Raw genomic sequence first — 17,211 nt, 5'->3', positions numbered from 1 at the left:
TTGTGGAATATGACTTTACCGGCCACTAGATGGCCCCCCACGTACACGTAGAAACACTGAGCCTTTGAAGTAGATTTTCTGTATTTTTTCAACATGTACATATACATAAACACACACACAATCTTTTTTAAAATTTTTTAATTAATTAATTTAATGCTTATTTTGACACACACACACACACACACACACACACACACACACAGAGCATGAGTGGAGGAGGGGCAGAGAGAAAGAGAGAGACAAACAGACAGACAGACAGAATCCGAAGCAGGCTCTAGGCTTTGAGCTTTCAGTGCAGAGCCTGATGCAGCACTCGAACTCACTAACTGTGAGATCATGACCCAGACTGAAGTCAGACGCTTAACCAACTAAGCCACCCAGGCGCCCCTTAGACACACACACACACTTAACTTTCACTATCTTTGAAGCCAATAACCAATTCATTAATTTTACTTTTAGCATTCAAATGATAGAACTTACATTCTCTGGAAAGTTGGTTTAACATAAGAATCTGTGGGTATTCTTAAATCCTCTGGGCCACAAACTTCATGATTAAGAAGATGGATTTGAATCTATTCTATTAAACAGTATGTTTTGGTTTGTCTTATAAGGCAATACATTCAGGGTTTAACAGAATAGTTCAATTTTTTATTTTTAATTTTTTTTATTTTAAAGAAAGAGAGCACATGAGCAGGGAGAGGGGCACAGGGAGAGAAAGAGAGAGAGAATCTCAAGCAGGCTACAGCTCAGCACAGAGACTGATGCAGGGCTCAATCCTGCAACCTTGGGATCATGACCTGAGCAGAAATCAAAGTTGGACACTCACCTGACTGAGCTACCCAGGCGCCTCAAGCTCTATTTTTTAAAAAACACTAGAAGAGAAAGCGAACACAAGCATTAACTAATACTTCCTCTCTGGCAGGAAGTGTTCTGAGATATTTTAAATATTAACTTAATCTTCATAGCTTTGAAATAACTCTTCTGTATACATCATTATAAACATCTTATAGATGAGGGAACTGAGACTCAGAAAAGTAGGGACTTTACCAGGGATTTCAACCAGTCATTGGCAGGCTAATGGAATTCCTGATCCTGGCTTGTTTGCGCTACATCCTGCTGCCCACCCTCCTCCCCCCTTCCCCGTCTAGAACAATCAGGAGGGGCTTAGCAGAAATCTGATTGTGGCATGCAAGATACCAGAATTCTGATTTCTCTTTTTTCCTTCCTCTCAATTTTCTTATCTATTACACAGAGATAAAACAATCTCTGATTTCTGAGAATGGACTTTGTGTATTACACAAATGTCTGCTACTGTTATTATCGGGATACTTCAGATCTTGTGGGAATTTGGAACTCTCATATGTGCCCGGGAGGTGCGTGGTCCTTCACTCCTTTACACAAGAAACATTTGTTTTGAGATCTCCCATACCGCGATGCCTGTGCTCTTCACCTACACATCTGGTCCGCCCTGAACTATTGCAGTGGAGTGTCGCAGTGACGTTTCCTGGTGTTCTCAGCAGGCAATTGTCCCTTAGCCTCAGGATCCAGAAATAATGCACAATGATAGGAAAACTTCAGGGGTAGGACTGCAGCTAAATAGGAAGATGGCCAGCACCCTTTCTGCCTAAGCCAAACCACCAGAAAGAGGCAGATGGGTTTTTAAAGATCTTTTTGGAATGCAATGTACTATTTCTATATTCAAGGGTTTCCATTTCAAATGGCCAGTCGAATCATCTCTTTGACAGAGGGCCTCAGTTAAAAGCACAAGTCTCTGGATAAGTTTTGGAAGACACTCATCTTCTTGGGACCTGATGCAAGCCTCTTTCGTGTTGCTTCTAAGAACTTCTCCAATTTAGCTTAAGTAATGCTGTCCAACCCAGGCTTTGATCCCTACATATGAATCATTTTGTCTCTGGACGTTCTCACTGGCAGGCTGTTGGTATAAGGAAAATTCTGTTTTCCTTCTGGATTTGAAAATCCAAAATTAGACCTCACTCTCATTCAACAGAGCTGAGACATCTAGAGGGATAAAGTTCATCAGAGAGAATATTTGCAGCTTTACTTTTAGTTCCTCAAGTTTTTGTCTTAAAACCCAATAATAAATGTGGTGCGCCTGACTGGCTTTCCCTTCTGTAGGGTCTCCTTGGGACACAGAGCCACACAGCAGCCTTGAGCCAGGTTTCTCAGCGGGGCTCATTGACCAGGGCCATTCCGTCCCGGCCTGTCCAGCCTCTGGGCCACCGGGGGGGCATGCATGAGCCAGAGATGGGAGTGTCTCTGTTTCTGCCTCAAAACCATTTGTGCCATTTGTAAGAGGTCCCCACAGGGTCTCCGTGCTGGCATTTTGACAGAAGGTCCCTACTGTATCTGTGTGATAAAAAAAAAAATGACAGGGGATGCCAAAGGGACTCCTGTGCTAAGGGAAACTGACCGTGCTGACCCACTTTGTACCTGCAGTCCACGCGGGATGCTCAAGGAGGGTAGTTTTCAGTGTTGACTTAGACTTTGGGCTGTAATGGAGAAGGGAAGCCTCAGCATTTACCCAGACATGTGACGACCCATTAGTATGTTGCTCCACGGCCTTTCCTGCTGCAGCCATGGGCGGGGAGGGTGGGGGGGGGCAGTGATGCAGCGAATAAGGCCAAGAGTCTGCTTTCTTGTAGGAACTCATGGGTTTGAGACCATTTCAATCTTTGGAACTTCGTAAATTAGGGCGTCCAAGTTCAGCTTTGTTTCCTGGAGAACACTAACCATAGGCCATCAAAGGGAACAGATATGGCTGGCTTCGGCTGTATTTCCTCCCTCTCCCGAGAAGAGCAGCCCTCTGACACTGTAACAGTTGGGTAGTCACAGGAAGTGGCCAAGAAAGAGGAGGCCAGGAAAGTAAAGCCCAGGGTCTTGCTAAACTACACAGACTCTAGTAACTTGGCTACCACAGTCTAATTCGGGGCATAGTTTCACAATTTAACGTGCTTCTTTGTTTCAGCCCAGCCTGTGGGGGCAATGCCAGGATGTTTGACTTAGAATGTCCTCGATGTCATTGGAATATAAAAATCAGTAAATGGGGCTGTTCGTTGCTTCCCATGGTAGGCCTTCTCACCCCTTGCCTGGACAACTCCTAATTGGTCTTTATGCTTCATTCTGCACCTGTCCTACACATCCACATCCATTCTCATACAGCTGCCACAGTGATCTTTCTAGAACATAGCTCATCCAGGCACTCCCATAAAACAGACAAATAGACAAACAGACAAGTAGCTTAAACAGTTTCCTATTGCCTTCAGGGTCAAATGCCCCAGTGATAACATTCAAGCGCCATCTCATCCTGGACCCAACCGTCCCTGTCACCGTCTTCCCTTCACGAGCACACTTGGGGTAGTCCAGGCTGACAGAGGTCCTCACTCGCTCGCTTGAGCCCTCCTGGCTCATTGAGCCCCTTTGTCCATGCTATTGCTTTGGCCTGAGATGCCGTCTACACACTGCTCTGCCTGGATACTTTTTCTCATCCCGCTGAAACAGGATGAGGTCCCGTTTGAATGGTCCCACTGAAATGTCCCAAGCCCCTGAAATCCTGCCTTCCAACTCCCTACGCAGTCAAGCTCTCCTCTTTGATTGTCTTGTGGACTTTGCAGTTTAAGCGCTGCCCAGCACTATTTTCTAATTGTTCACACTTGCCTCCCCATCAGAAGATGAGTCTTTTATTTTTCCTTTTTTAAAGTTTATTTATTTATTTTGAGAGAGACAGAGTGTGACTGGGGAAGGGGCAGAGAGACAGAGGGAGAGAGGGAATCCTAAGCAGGCTCCACGATGTCAGTGCCGAGCTCAGTGCAGGGCTTGAACTCATGAAACCGTAAGAGAATGACGTGAGCTGAAACCAAGAGTCAGATGCTTAACTGACTGAACCACCCAGGTGCCCCAAGGATGAGTTTTTTAAATGTAGAGACTAGGCAACTGTCACTATACCTAGCCCAACACATACTTGATAAACATTGAATGAATGAATGATCCAGAATATTTCATACCTCCCTCGTGAGGCCACAGAGACCCAAAAGCTGTGACTTCTGCTCTAGACAAGAACCACCCTGTTTTTATTTCAGACCCTTTTCTCCGGGCCAGGTGCCTGATCTCAGAGTCTCCTACATCTCAACCCATAGCAACGACTGCGGCCCTTGGCTCCTGAGAGGAAGGGGCAGGGCTCAGGGACTGTGTCTCTGAGAACATGCTAGAGAACAATAGCAGGAAGTGTGCAAGCGGGAAACAATCAGCCGGCTCAGCCCCTGTGGAGGAGCTTCCTGATTGGCTTGATTTGTTCGGAGCAGGAACTCTTAGAATAACTTTGGAATTATCCCAGTGGGATGACAAATTTCTCCACCAAGGAGGAGCTGTCACCTGGTAATATGAAGCATGGAAAACATGGTTACTGAAAAAACAACAAACCTCAGAGGAAGATCCTTTTAGGAAGACAGTTAGGATCTGTCCAGTCTCCCAGCCCTGCCACCGATCCCCAGGCCAAACTCCTTCTGAGGGTCCACTTCAGGCACAATCCCACTGTCACCTGTACCTTCCAGATGGATAGCATTCTTCACCCTGTGGTAGGCAGGAATGCCCCTTTTCAGAACCACATTGCTGTGTAGACATAGGTTGAGCGCTGGCTGTGTACAATGTGCTCTTGTAGGCCCTGTGGGGGCCATAGTTATACGCCAGATGCTCTTTCTGCTCTCACGAAGAAGTGGTTTCCAATCCATATTCTGTTCTGTGGAAAGGCCCAGCCGAGGCAAGGATAGGGTAGGAGAAGCAGGAGGGGGTCCTGGTCTACTCATGCCTCAACCAGAGCAGATCTATTTGATCAGTATATTGGAAAAGAAAATTCTATGCTGGAAAGAGGAAGTACTGAAAACCCGTGGAATGGGAACACTTTCATTTGCTGGTGGAAGGAAGCAGCCCAGGGTGGTCTAATGTCCCAGCCTGCAGCAACAGGCAGACCTGGCTTTGGGTCCCAGCTCTGTCCCTCACTGATGATGGGCCACAAATTACTGCACCTCTCTGAACCTCTGGTACCTCATCAGTCAGGTGTGGTTTATAGCAGGCGCTACTAAGCAAACTGTAGAGAACTGAATACTGCCTGCAAACAACTTAGCACGTTGGCTGGCTAGTGATGAATGCTTCACAGATGTTAGCTATTTTGCCACTAGTACTGTTGGACATTAAATTTTTTTTTTTCTGATGAATGACTCATTAAGATGCTACCTCAAGTATCTCGAAAGTTCCATCGGTCTTCCCAGAGTAACCTCCAATACAGACAACAGGCAAAAATGTGTTGACTGTCCCCAGTTTGGACATTTATAAAAGCTGTGGCTGAAGCCATGTGGATACACATGCGCGTGCACGCATGCACACACACGCACACATACACACTCAGGCTAATGGAGAACCCTGAATCAGCAGCAGAGCTATCACAGTGCTGGATTTAGGTACAAACAATGAGTAAACAGGGATTTGGATGAGAGGAATGTGCCACACAAACAATTTTCTCAATCAGATCTGAAAGCCCAGATGCTTCCTGCAAAAAGGGCAAGCCCAGAGAGAATCACAGGGCGAAGCAAAGTAAGTGCAGAGACTCTCCATCATCCCAGCCCAGTTCCTGCAGAGCTGCGTGTCTTCTACCTATGGTTCTGTATGGGTGAGCCCCAGAGGAAATAAGAGCAGTGCATTACATGTGCGTGCATGCACGTGTGCGCATGCGCACGCACACACACACACACACACACACACACACACACACACAAACACACACACCTGGGATCAGGTGCAGTTATATATTTGAGATATTTGCAGAAAAGAATCAAAAGTCTAGAAAGCACAGCGGTTACCTTCTGCATCTTCTTATTTCACAGAAAGCAAATAAGTCGTTTCTCAGTTCTTTTTTCTGGAGTTGCCACTAAATTAAATTTGTTCTTTTAAGAATCGTTTTTGACTGAAGGCCTTGAGCCAAAGGGTCTGTCTTGAGGCAGCTTCCAGTTGAGAAACAACTCACACATTCACTGAAACACATATCTCATAAGCCAGCATTTCATAAGAACTTGCCCTGAGGCAGGTTCTTTGCTACGTGTAAACTAGCTAGATGCTGGAAGCCACATTCAAGGAGAGATAAAAAAAAGAGATGGTTATTATCTTCAAGAGGTTTGCAAAAGGGAGTTGGAGCCTCAAATCTGTAAACAAGTGATTAATACATGATCGGATAAAATTGGTGATAGAAGTATGTTCACGGGATAAGGTAGTGAAGAGGAAGGGCACCACCATGGAAAAGGCATCAGGGAGGGGCTCCACAAAGAGATGATACTTAAGCAGATTCTTAATGAGCAGTAATTACCCAGGGGAACAGGAAGGGAGAGAATACAGGCCACTCAGGCAGAGGCGCTTATAGGAGCGAAAGCACTGAGGCAAGAAAGAGCACCCTGTGTGCAGGGATCTTTAAGAAAGTCATCGTTCCTGGAGATGAATGGGAGGCTGGGTGTATGTTGACTAAGGAACTTCTAGCAGAGAGCCTGTGACGGTGTTCCAGCAGGGGAATGCACCTGTGGTGTGTCCATTCTGGATTTGAGGATAATAAGGCTGGATAGAGGTAAAGGGATTGGTTAGAAGGTTGCTGTAGGCATTTAGGAGAACGAAGGAGAGCACTCTTACAGCACTGAGGAATATATAGGAAAGATATTTGTGGGGTAGATTGGCAGGATTTAGTGGCGAATACACATGTGTGGTGATTACCAGAGAGGGACAAGTCGGAGGTCAAGGTAACATCCAGGTTTCCATCTTAAGTAGAATGGATTGAGGGTGGTACCAGGAACTGAGATAAACAATGCCAGAGCGAGGGACAGCTTTTTGGAGAAAGACGAGTTTGGTCATGCATATGTTGGCTTTGAGGTACCTGTGGACTATGCACATGGGGACACGGGAAGCACAGTGTATACAGTGGCTGGAATCTAGGAGAAAGGCTAAAGGTATAGGTTAGGTCGATGTCAGCATGTTGTGCGAATCAAACCACGAGACTGGTCATGATTAGCTGAGGATAAAATGTCTAGTGAGGGCAATGAACCAAATGAACTTTTAATGAAGGAGCAGAAGAAGAGCCCATATTGGGAATTTGGGGTCATGCCTCTGAAGGGGATGAAGAGTGGTCCACAGTGTTTTAACAAACAGCGAAGTCAGTAGATTCACCCTGGAAAGCATTTTCTTAGACTCAGCAGTTAGGAGGTCATAGACTTGAGCAAGACCAGATACAACAGGGTGGCGGGGACAGAAAGTAGGATGATCGGGATACAAGGATGTTGAAGCAGCCGGAGGGGCATGCTGTTGGGGGAATCTGGGAGAGAGATTCAGCAGTAACTCAAACAGGGTGTGGGGTCATAAGAAGTTTAATGTGAGAGAATGTATTCTTGTTTATGGACTAAAGGAAAAGAGGTATCGGGGGAGAGGTTGAGGGCATAATTGATGGAGTGCCTTCCCAGAAGAATCTGCAAGGTCAGGTGCACAAGTGGAGGCACGGGCCTGGAGGAGAAGAGTGTCTGAGTCAGAGCTGGGAGGTACGAAGGCAGGATGAGACTTTTTTCTCTTCCACAAAAAGAGACATTTCTCAGGGAGAAAAGGGCTTAAGCCACTGAGAAGCGTGTTGCTTTGAAAGGAGATTCATCTGACTGTCATGTGATCAAGACTCTTTATTTTTGATGAAGCAGGCTCCAACAGGAATTATACCCAAGGAATCAATGCTCAGCACAAGCTTGGAAATGATTTCCTGTAGCAGAAATCAACTTGCACAGATTCTGGTGGTGCGAGCCATTTGATTCCAGAGGGAATCAACACACAAGACAAGGAGAGACAGGCTGATCTCTGTGGACTAAGGGAAATGTATGGAGAGAGAAATATGCATTCACATTTATTTGGGATTAAATTTGGTTGCACCAACATCAGTAATGAAATGTGTTAATATGTCTCAAATGTACACTTAGATCAAGACATAAATAAAGTCAATATTAATTTTTTTCTCAGTGGATATACAAATTAGTATATTTGGAGGGAGTAGCAAAACCAAGCCAAGATGTAACAAATTATATTGAAGAGCACCAAGTTAGTTTCACTATAGAATCTTTTTTTAATGTTTATTTATCTCTGAGAGAGAGAGAGAGAGAGAGAGAGAGAGAGAGAGAGAGAGAGAAAGCATGAGCAGAGGAGGAGCAGAGAGAAAGAGGGAGAGTCAGAATCAGAAGCAGGCTCCAGATCTGAGCTGTCAGCACAGAGCCCAATGTAGGGCTCAAACCCACAAACTGTGAGATCCTGACCTGAGCCAAAGTCAGACACTTGGCAGACCGAGCCTCCCAGGCCCACCTCACTATAGAATCTTTTAAAAGGGTGTTCTTGCTTTCCCTTGCTTTCCCTTCATTCAACATACATGTACAGGGAACAAAATAATATATCGTCGTATCTCTCAGTAAGCTGTACTCAGGAGAGGGTGGTGCAGGGTTTGGGGAGGGTAAGTACATTTTTAACAGTCATATCAAATACCTAACAGGGCTAGACATGCTCTGAGGATTTGGAAGGAGTGGACACATCAGGTTGAAATGATTTGAGGAAAACATGACTAAAGAGACAGAATTTGGTTTGGGCTTTGATGTTTAGGTGCGTTAGATGGGGATGAGAATAGGGACTCACTCCTGGCTTTTTCACAGGGCAGCATACTCTCTGTCCTGGCTGGAACACAGAGGACAGCATAAGGCTGGGAAGGGGCTAGAGCAGAGCGTGGAAGTGTGAACTTCCAGCCTACGAAGTTTGGATTGGGGACGGAGGTGATGGAGAGCCAGCAGGAGCTTTTCAACAAGGGAAAGGATAGGAGCTGTACTCCTGGAGGGACATTCTCTTGTCTGCCATCTTTCTGCCTCAGTGACGACCTGGGGGAATAATGAAATGGGCTTGAGTTTCCACTGACACCTTGCACTCAAGGAGGGTCCTGTTCTATTAGGAGAAGTGGAAATGCTCTGTTTATTTAAGGGCTGTTAACCTTTCTTCACAGTAAAATGCCAAACAGTGATTCCAGATGCACTCATCTAAGCAAAAGGAAGCTGTTTCCTTGCAAACTGAGTCACAAATGAAAAATATTTGGGGACTGCCATAGAAACAAATGCACGGTCTTCCTGAAATATGGGAAGTGAATTTTGTAGCATCTACTTGTGTGAAAGCAGACATTCTTCCCAATGCTCTCTACCTAGAATATAGAAACAGAGAGAGAGAGAGAGAGAGAGAGAGAGAGAGAGAGAGAGAGAGAGGCTAAATATTCAAAGGGTGAAGGAGGGGTAATGGATGTTGTTCCCAAAAGGAAAGTGGCAGGGGACCCGGGGACAGGTGCCTCTCAGCCTCTCACCACATGCACTTAGACACGATGTGTCTTTGTTTCCGTCATGTCACTGCAACTTCATTGTCATTGCTGAGCTCCATGTAGTTAAGCCTGATGTGTCCAGGTGATATGCTCAGCTGTCTGTCAAGTGCACAGACAGTACAACTTGCCTTTCTCCTGTTAACCCAGCTGGTGAAGGCGCTCGGAGTCTGACCGGCACAGACGCTGCAGTCACAGCACACCAAGATGATGCTAAGACGTGGGTGATTATCACTGAGCAAAACTTCGGGAACTTCCCAAAGGAGACTCTGGATGGGGCAGGGATTTGCCGTAGGGGGTCAGCGAAGCACAGCTTTAGCCAAGCCCCATTTACAAGAGTTAGTTAGTCATTGAGCATTCCACACTTTGCGATTGCTTTTTTTCATTCTGCTGCTGAGTCATGAGGCTCTGGGCTGTGATGAGCTATGGCCCCACATCCTCAGCATACTTCGAAGAGCATTCATTCAAAGTCTACCAGATGTGCTAAATGTCTTGAATTAATCAGTATTACATGTGGATGCAGGTGAAGAGGCCCAGTGGCTTGAATAAGATGTTTATTTCTCCCTTCAGTAAAAATCCACAGGCAGGCAGTCCAGAGCAGTCTGGTGGCCATCTCTGCGAATTCCCTGGGGGTCTAGGGCTTCTTTCAGTTTATCCCTCTCCGATCCTCGTCCTTAGAGTTCAAGATGGTAGTGAGAGCTCCGCCTCAAGCACATGTGCATTTTTAAGTTTATTCATTTTTGAGAGAGAGAGAGAGAGCGACAGAGCATAAGCAGGGGAGAGGGAGAGAGAGTGGGAGACACAGAATCTAAAGCAGGCTCCAGGCTCTGAGCTGTGGGCACAAAGCCCAGCGTGGTGTGAGCTCACACTCACACACTCTGAGACCATGAGCTGAGCCAAAGTTGGACACTTAACCAACTGAGCCACCCAGGTGCCCCAGCACATGTGCATTTCAGACAGTGGGATAAAAGGCTAAAGAAGAAAGGGCTAAAGAAGGTTCTAGAAGGTGCCTTACAGGGCTTTCACTTACATCCCTTTGGGCAGAATATGCTGTACATGGCTATAAAACTGGCTGAGAAAAGTGGTCATTTTTCTGTGTGGCCATAGTCCTAGCTAAACATCAGGGATTGACAGGAGAATGGAAATTGGTAAACAACTAACACTTCCGGTGTGTGTGTGTGTGTGTGTGTGTGTGTGTGCGTGCGTGTGTGCACAAAGACATGGGCAGCTCTCCTCTCCTCTAAGCATCAGCATTCTTCCTGAGGTTCTTGTTTTGGCAAGTTGGCCAGATAGGCACCCCACTTGACTGCTCAACTATGAACTTGCAGTTCAAGAGAACAGGTCTAAATTCAGCAGCTTGGCCATCTGCCAGTGTCTCCTGTTATTCTCGGAGAATTTAGTGAGACTCAAAATACATCGCACCCACACCGCTGTGGTTGGCCTTTCACTGTTTGTGTCTGTAACCCTAGCTCGGGTCTCTCAATGGAGAGGAAAATTGTAAAGACTCACTCCGTTGTCAGGAACAGACTGATCTGGCTCAGAGCTTGTTCAGGAATATACTTGTGAACATTTCTTTACTCCATTTCTTGCCTCAGCTGACTCAGTGCTGAGTTCCTCCCCCTTCCTCTTCCTACCTTACTTTTCTACTCCTCCCATCACCCGCCTCACTACTCCTGGGCCCCAGTTCATATCACCCATGTCCCTTATTGGGCGGCAAGTTCCATTCACCTGGGTTTTCCCGTTTCCCAGAATGAAGCCTCTATTAGTTACGGGGATTGCTGAACTTGACCTCTGCACTTCCAAAGGATAGAACTCAGACAGTGAAAGCCACAGGGAAATCCACTTTGCCTCAATCTGAGCAATCTGATTGGTAGGTCAGCACTATTCAAAGAAGGAATGGGCGGCCTTTGGAGGTGGTGAGCTCCCTGTGTGCGAAGGATTTCAAGCAGAGGTAGGATGACCATTGAGTGGAATACAGCTCAGGGGCTTCATGTTTCTGAAAAGTAATTCGATTAAATAGCTTCTATTCCTAGCCTGACCTTCTTTGGTTCTATGAGCATGAAAAATACATTATGTTGCATTATGCATTCTTCAGGAAATGAGGGAAAAAGAGGAAGTGGTCACAGGGAGGTAGTCAAAAGAAGGGACAAAACTTACTGGTCCTCCAAATCCTGGCCCCACGTTATCTTTGCAAGCTTGGGCAGGTTAGTGACCTTTCTGTGCCTTATTTCCTTCATCTGTGGGGTGGATCCAGTTCAAAAATGTCTACTTCAGAGGCCCTTGTGAGCATTAAGGATCGTAATGTTTGTAAAACACTTAAAATCAGAGCCTGGTACATAGGAAGCCCTCAAAAATCCCAATCATTACTGTTGTTGTTGCTTATAAGCCACTACACATAACAAAACCAGTATTAGAATGTTTAGTATTGTAATTATTATCCACATCATCTTTCTGGGGAAAGAAAAATGAAGCACCCCTGTGTTCACAGGCAAAGTCCTCTCGAAGCAGTAAGACTACAGGAAACCTGGCTTGTATGAGTCGGTACTCTTTTGGATTCAACCGACAGACACCCACGCAGAGAAACATTTATTGGCTCCTGAAAGTAAGAAGGTTAAAGGTGTAGCAGAGGATCATGGGAAACAGTAGCCAGAGGGTCCCTCTCAGTGAGTCTCTTCTTTGAGCCTTGTTTCCTCCCACAGAAGACCAGGGAAGGTGGGTTCTCAGCAGAGCCCTTAAGGCCGGGTGTGTATTTCCAGGCCAGACGAGGGGCAGCAGAATGCACACACAGATTGAGCCACAGGGGTGAGGGGTAGGAAGCTGAGGGCCTCTCTGAGGCCATCGTGCTGGGCCATGTCAACTGGAGGGTAGAGCTTTGCTATGCCTGAAAAGGCCATACAATGCTCCATGTCCCTGGGTAAGAGCAGGGACATAGGACAATCTGGGCCATGGACTGTGCAATTTCCTCCCTCTGGCCTATTTTCTTCTCTTATCCTCCTGGTGAATGCATCCTTCAAGGCCCAGCTAACGTATCTCCTCCTCAGTCAAGTTTTCCTCAGCACCTTATTTAGCAGTTGGAAATTGCATTCATCTGTGACCTCAACTGTGCCTCAAAGTTGTAGAAATCTGGAGCCGACAGTCCAGACACTTTGTGAGTTGTGTGTATGTGTTTAACTTGGCTGTTTTCATCACTTGACCAAGAGCTCCGATGAGCAGACGCTGCGGCCGATTCAGCTCCATCCCTGACGCTCAGCCCAGCGCCTGATGGAATGAAGGTGTTTGCAGAAAGTTGGATGGAGGAACGCCTAAATGGATTTTGAAATGAGAGTGATTGATGCACTTCAGAGAGCCGTAGGTCCTTCGTATTTTCCTGCGAGGGAGGTCTGTTGAGGTTAGGTAGATTTTAAAAGACTATTTGGCCATGATTGCACCTTTGTCTCCAGTAAATTAAACCTGCACGGCTGCAGTGTGTCACCTCGGTTTACCACCTGTTACAGTTTGCTTTTTGCTCAGAAGAAACCGAGCAAGCCAGTCAGAGGCTGTTATGTGTACCCGTCTCAGCCTAAGGAGCCTTGATTAACCTTGTGGATAAATTACACTTCCTGCCCATTCTTTATTTTTAGTTCGGCAAATCTACTTGTCTCCTCCAGGAAAGACAGCATTAGATTTCAGTCATGAAGCTACAAAACAGTGGCATCTCTAGCCATGACACTCCGTTCCCTGGGAGGCTCCGTGGCTCTGGACTCAGGTTTTCCCCAGAACAATAGTGGCCTAGGCTGGTCAGAGCCCTCAAGACCTGGCCCAAGCCCACTTGTGAATTTGTAGAGGTATCTGCTCCTCGGCTCTGACTTGCTAGACTGTCGATTTCTCTCATGCATCTCCTTTGGGTGAAACTCATTTTTGCTATTGCAAAAGTTTAGTTTCCTTGCTTTCTCTCTACCTCTCTCTCTGCCCCTTCTCAGTTACACAGTATCATGACCCAAATCTTTAGTGCTTGAGCTATACAGCTGAGAGCCCTGGAACCCATAAGGCCAGGGGCAGACCGGGGAGACAGTTGGGCCAGCCAGGGGGCATCAGGCCACAGAGAATGCCTAACCACTTGAGGCAGCTTCACTGGGAGATGAGTTACTTAGAGTCAGCCTTTCGTCCCCTCTTTATTTCAGTCAGCCATTCTTAGCATGATTTTATTTATTTTAGAATCCCCTGCAGTGCCTAGTTGAGTCCAGCCGAACAAGCTCAGTAAATGTGGGTCAAGTTGAATGTAAATCGATGTTGGCATGTGCCCATTTAACCTTTCACGACACATGAGAAGTTGGCTCCTTTCCCATGCCACAGCCTGTAAAATGCTGCCTTCTCAGCAGTAGGTCAAAGGAGGAGTTTATAAAAAGCTATTTGTTGGTTTTATTCTGGTTAGACAAAGAACATGTGAATTTTTTAAAAAAGGGAAAATATTGAAAATTATGAAGAATAAAATTAAAATGATCCAATATCCCATTATCCAGAGGCAACTACCATTGACATTTTCCTATTTTATGTTAGTAAGTTATTTATTTATTTTTGAGGTGGGGAGGAGCAGAGAGAGAAGGAAAGAGAGAGAGAGAAAGAGAGAGAGAGAGAGAGAGAGAGAGAGAGAGAGAGAGAATCCCAAGCAGGCTCCGTACTGTCAGCGCAGAGTCTGATATGGGGCTTGAACTCACGAACCGTGAGATCATGAGCTGAGCCAAGACCAAGAGTCAGTTGCTTAACTGACTGAGCCACCAGGCATCCTGATATTTTCCTCTTTTCTCAACCTTAATGCTCATGAGGTGTGCTCTATATCCAGATTTCTCTGAGGATTGGGGGAAGTAGTGCAGGGATAGTTTATTTTCTTTCAAATCTTATAGCTTCAGGCATCATTGGGCTATACGTATATATACATTACAAAGATACATATATTATTATATGTTTTATTAGGACATATATCTACATGTATAGATCATATAATACATACATATATAATATGTCCCCATGTAATATATAAATATTTGAGCTGTATCACTTAGCTGTTGTCACGGTAGTACTATAGGACTACTTTCAAGCTCAGTGGTTTAAAACAAATGCCATTTAGTATTGCTCATACTTCAGTGACAGTACTGGGTATTTGCTGATCTAGGCTGGGCCCAGTAAAGCAGCTCTAATTTCAGGTATAGGTCCCACTGGGCATGACTTCTGACTCTGGTTTGGGCTCTACTCTATTTCCTTTATGTTTTTTCTGGGGCCAAGGCCGAAAGAACAGCCATTGGCTGGAGACACTCTTCTCCTGGAGTTGGCAAGGCACACAGGGACAGACCCAACTGGGCAAGCACATTCCAAGCCTCGCCCTATGTTGTGTCTGCAGTATACCATTGGCTAAAGCAGATGACATGGCTGAGGTGATAGTCAAGGAACAGGAAGGTACAAACCACCCACCATGAGAGCAAAGCAAATCAAGTGGCCAAGACCAACATCAGTGGGTCAGGGATGTATCCACTTTCCATGATGGTGAAGAGGGGAGGGAGGGAATATGGTTAAGAATATTCTACACACATCCTACGTGTCTGCTGAGGAACTCTGCCCCTGAGGTTCAATCTGCCCAGAACCCACCTGGCAAGTACTATCATCTGGTCTTCCCAGAAAACCTCTAGACCAGAGGTCCTCTACCAATGGAAATAATTCAGTGTCTGAGTTATTTGACTTCTCCCATGTGTGTTATTCCTATTCCACATGTATATCTTTTCCCTTGATCCCTCCTCCCCACAACACAATAGTGTACACAGAGGTGGGTAGAAGATTTTGCTGCTCGTATGGAACAGCAATGGAGTTTTATATCTTTTTGTTTATATGTCTATGTCACTTGGCCCCCTCTCCTATAGGCTTTGTTTGCATCTCAGCCTGAAAATAGCCTCTCACATCAAGGCTTGCTGAAGAATTCACCCCGGTATAAGAAATCTTGAAAGTCTTGGGGCACCTCGGAGACTCAGTTGGTTTGGCATCCAACTTCAACCTAGGTCACGATCTTACCATTTCTGAGTTCAAGCCCCATGTTGGGCTCTGTGCTAAGAGCTCAGAGCCTGGAGCCTGTCTCAGAGTCTGTGTCTTACTCTCTCTGCCACTCCCCTACTCCTACTCTGTCTCTATCTCTCAAAAGGAACAAAAAAAGAAATCCTGAAGGTCTCATTTGGTCATTTGGCTGACCCATGTCTTTTTTTGAAGCTTGGTTTAGTTTCTTTGATTCTTTCACATCCATATATTGAACCCTTGTGCCGTCTGCTCCATGATGAATTTATAATCTAGTGGGGGAAATTAATGATTTAGCGTTGCTAAACCTCAACACTATTGACATTTGGGGCCAGATAATTCTCTGTTGTGAGGGCTGTCCTGGGCATTGCAGGGCATTTAGCAGCACCCCTGGCTGCCACCCACTAGGTACCCGTAGTACCACTTTCACTCTCCTTGAGTTATGGGCAACTAAGATATTTCAGACATTGCCAAATATCCCCTGGGGGGCAAATCACCTGGGTTGAGAACCACATACAGTAGACTTGGTAAGACCTATGATAAATAATAAGAATAACCAAAATAATGGGCTAATAAATGGTCAGAGGAGGGCAGTTGTTATTTCCAGTGAATCTGTGAAAGCTTCCTGGGGTGGGTGGTGTCTGAGCTGAGGCAAAAATGGTTAGGGTTTTGAGATGGGTTTCTTGGAAGAGGGGACAACATAGGGCACAAAGGGGCAAATAAGGAGTTGCTCTCATTGTCAAGAGTGGAAGCCATGTTGGTACTGGGAGGCTAGCTACTAGAGGGCCATCTGAGTCGTTATAAGGACCTCCACTCTTACTGTGAATGAAATGATAAATACATCTGTGTTCATTTGGTTACTTCATAACCCAAAGTAATTGCTGTGAAGTCTCATCCATCCAGAGGTCATTTTTCTGATGCCCAGGAAGGAAATCCCTGAGGGGCACAGTGCACCCCTAATAAATCCATGCCTTTGGCTTGGTGTCCCTTACCCCTCTCAAGATCTCACTCTGAACTCTTTCTAGTTGAACAAACTTGGTTAGCCAGTTCTCAACAGCAGATTAGAAGATGGAAGAAGGGGAGGGGGAGGGAAAGGACAGATAAAGGCAGACACAGACTCTGCGGCAAAGCTTCCAGCATGACAGAGGGGGAAAGAACCCAAAAGCAGAATTGAATGCGCAAACAAATACAAATCAAATAGGTCTTTAGGCAGGGGAACATCCATCCCTTCATAACCCTAAGGACATTGCTGCATAGTGGCGCCACCCGAGCATGCCTCCAGACACAATGTCTAGCAAGGCAGGAAATAATCTGAGATACCGTAGAATCCACGCGGTAAGAGTTGAGCACCATGGTCAGGAGTAGGGTCTGGACTTCTGGCTTGAATCCTTGCTTCAAGGCTCTGCAGCAATAAACTAGTTCTTTAACCTTGCTAGGCCTTCATAGTCTCATCCATAAAATGGGGATTCCCGACTCAAAAAGTCATTGGGAAGGTTAAATAAATTAAACTACGTGAATTCTTAACTTGGTTCTTGGCTGAGATTTGGTGCTCAATATACATTAACAGTTAATACTATCCTTTCATTGAAATAATAAGCTACTGAGACTTCTCCCAGATCGTAGCTGTTTTGGAATATTCCTGGAGTGTCCTGGCAGTGCCAAAATGTGCCTTTTCAAAAATACATAGGATGGCTGTGAAAACTGAGAAAGTTCCAGAGGAGGGAGGGCAGCTGTATCAGTTCCTCCTCCCTTTCCAC

The 17,211-nt window shown here is 45.7% G+C and overlaps 1 protein-coding gene across 3 annotated transcripts in view; it reads left to right on the top strand.

Annotated features, from left to right (window-relative positions):
* The window catches only part of PALM2-AKAP2 (PALM2-AKAP2 fusion), a 322,809-nt gene that overhangs the window by 102,651 nt on the left and 202,947 nt on the right, over positions 1-17,211 (top strand). The window lies entirely within an intron of this gene.

Source organism: Suricata suricatta, chromosome 13 (genome assembly GCF_006229205.1).
Source record: "Suricata suricatta isolate VVHF042 chromosome 13, meerkat_22Aug2017_6uvM2_HiC, whole genome shotgun sequence".
Classification (NCBI taxonomy): domain Eukaryota; kingdom Metazoa; phylum Chordata; class Mammalia; order Carnivora; family Herpestidae; genus Suricata; species Suricata suricatta.
Note: the sequence above shows the minus strand (reverse complement) of the source record. Positions and strands in the feature narration are given on the sequence as shown.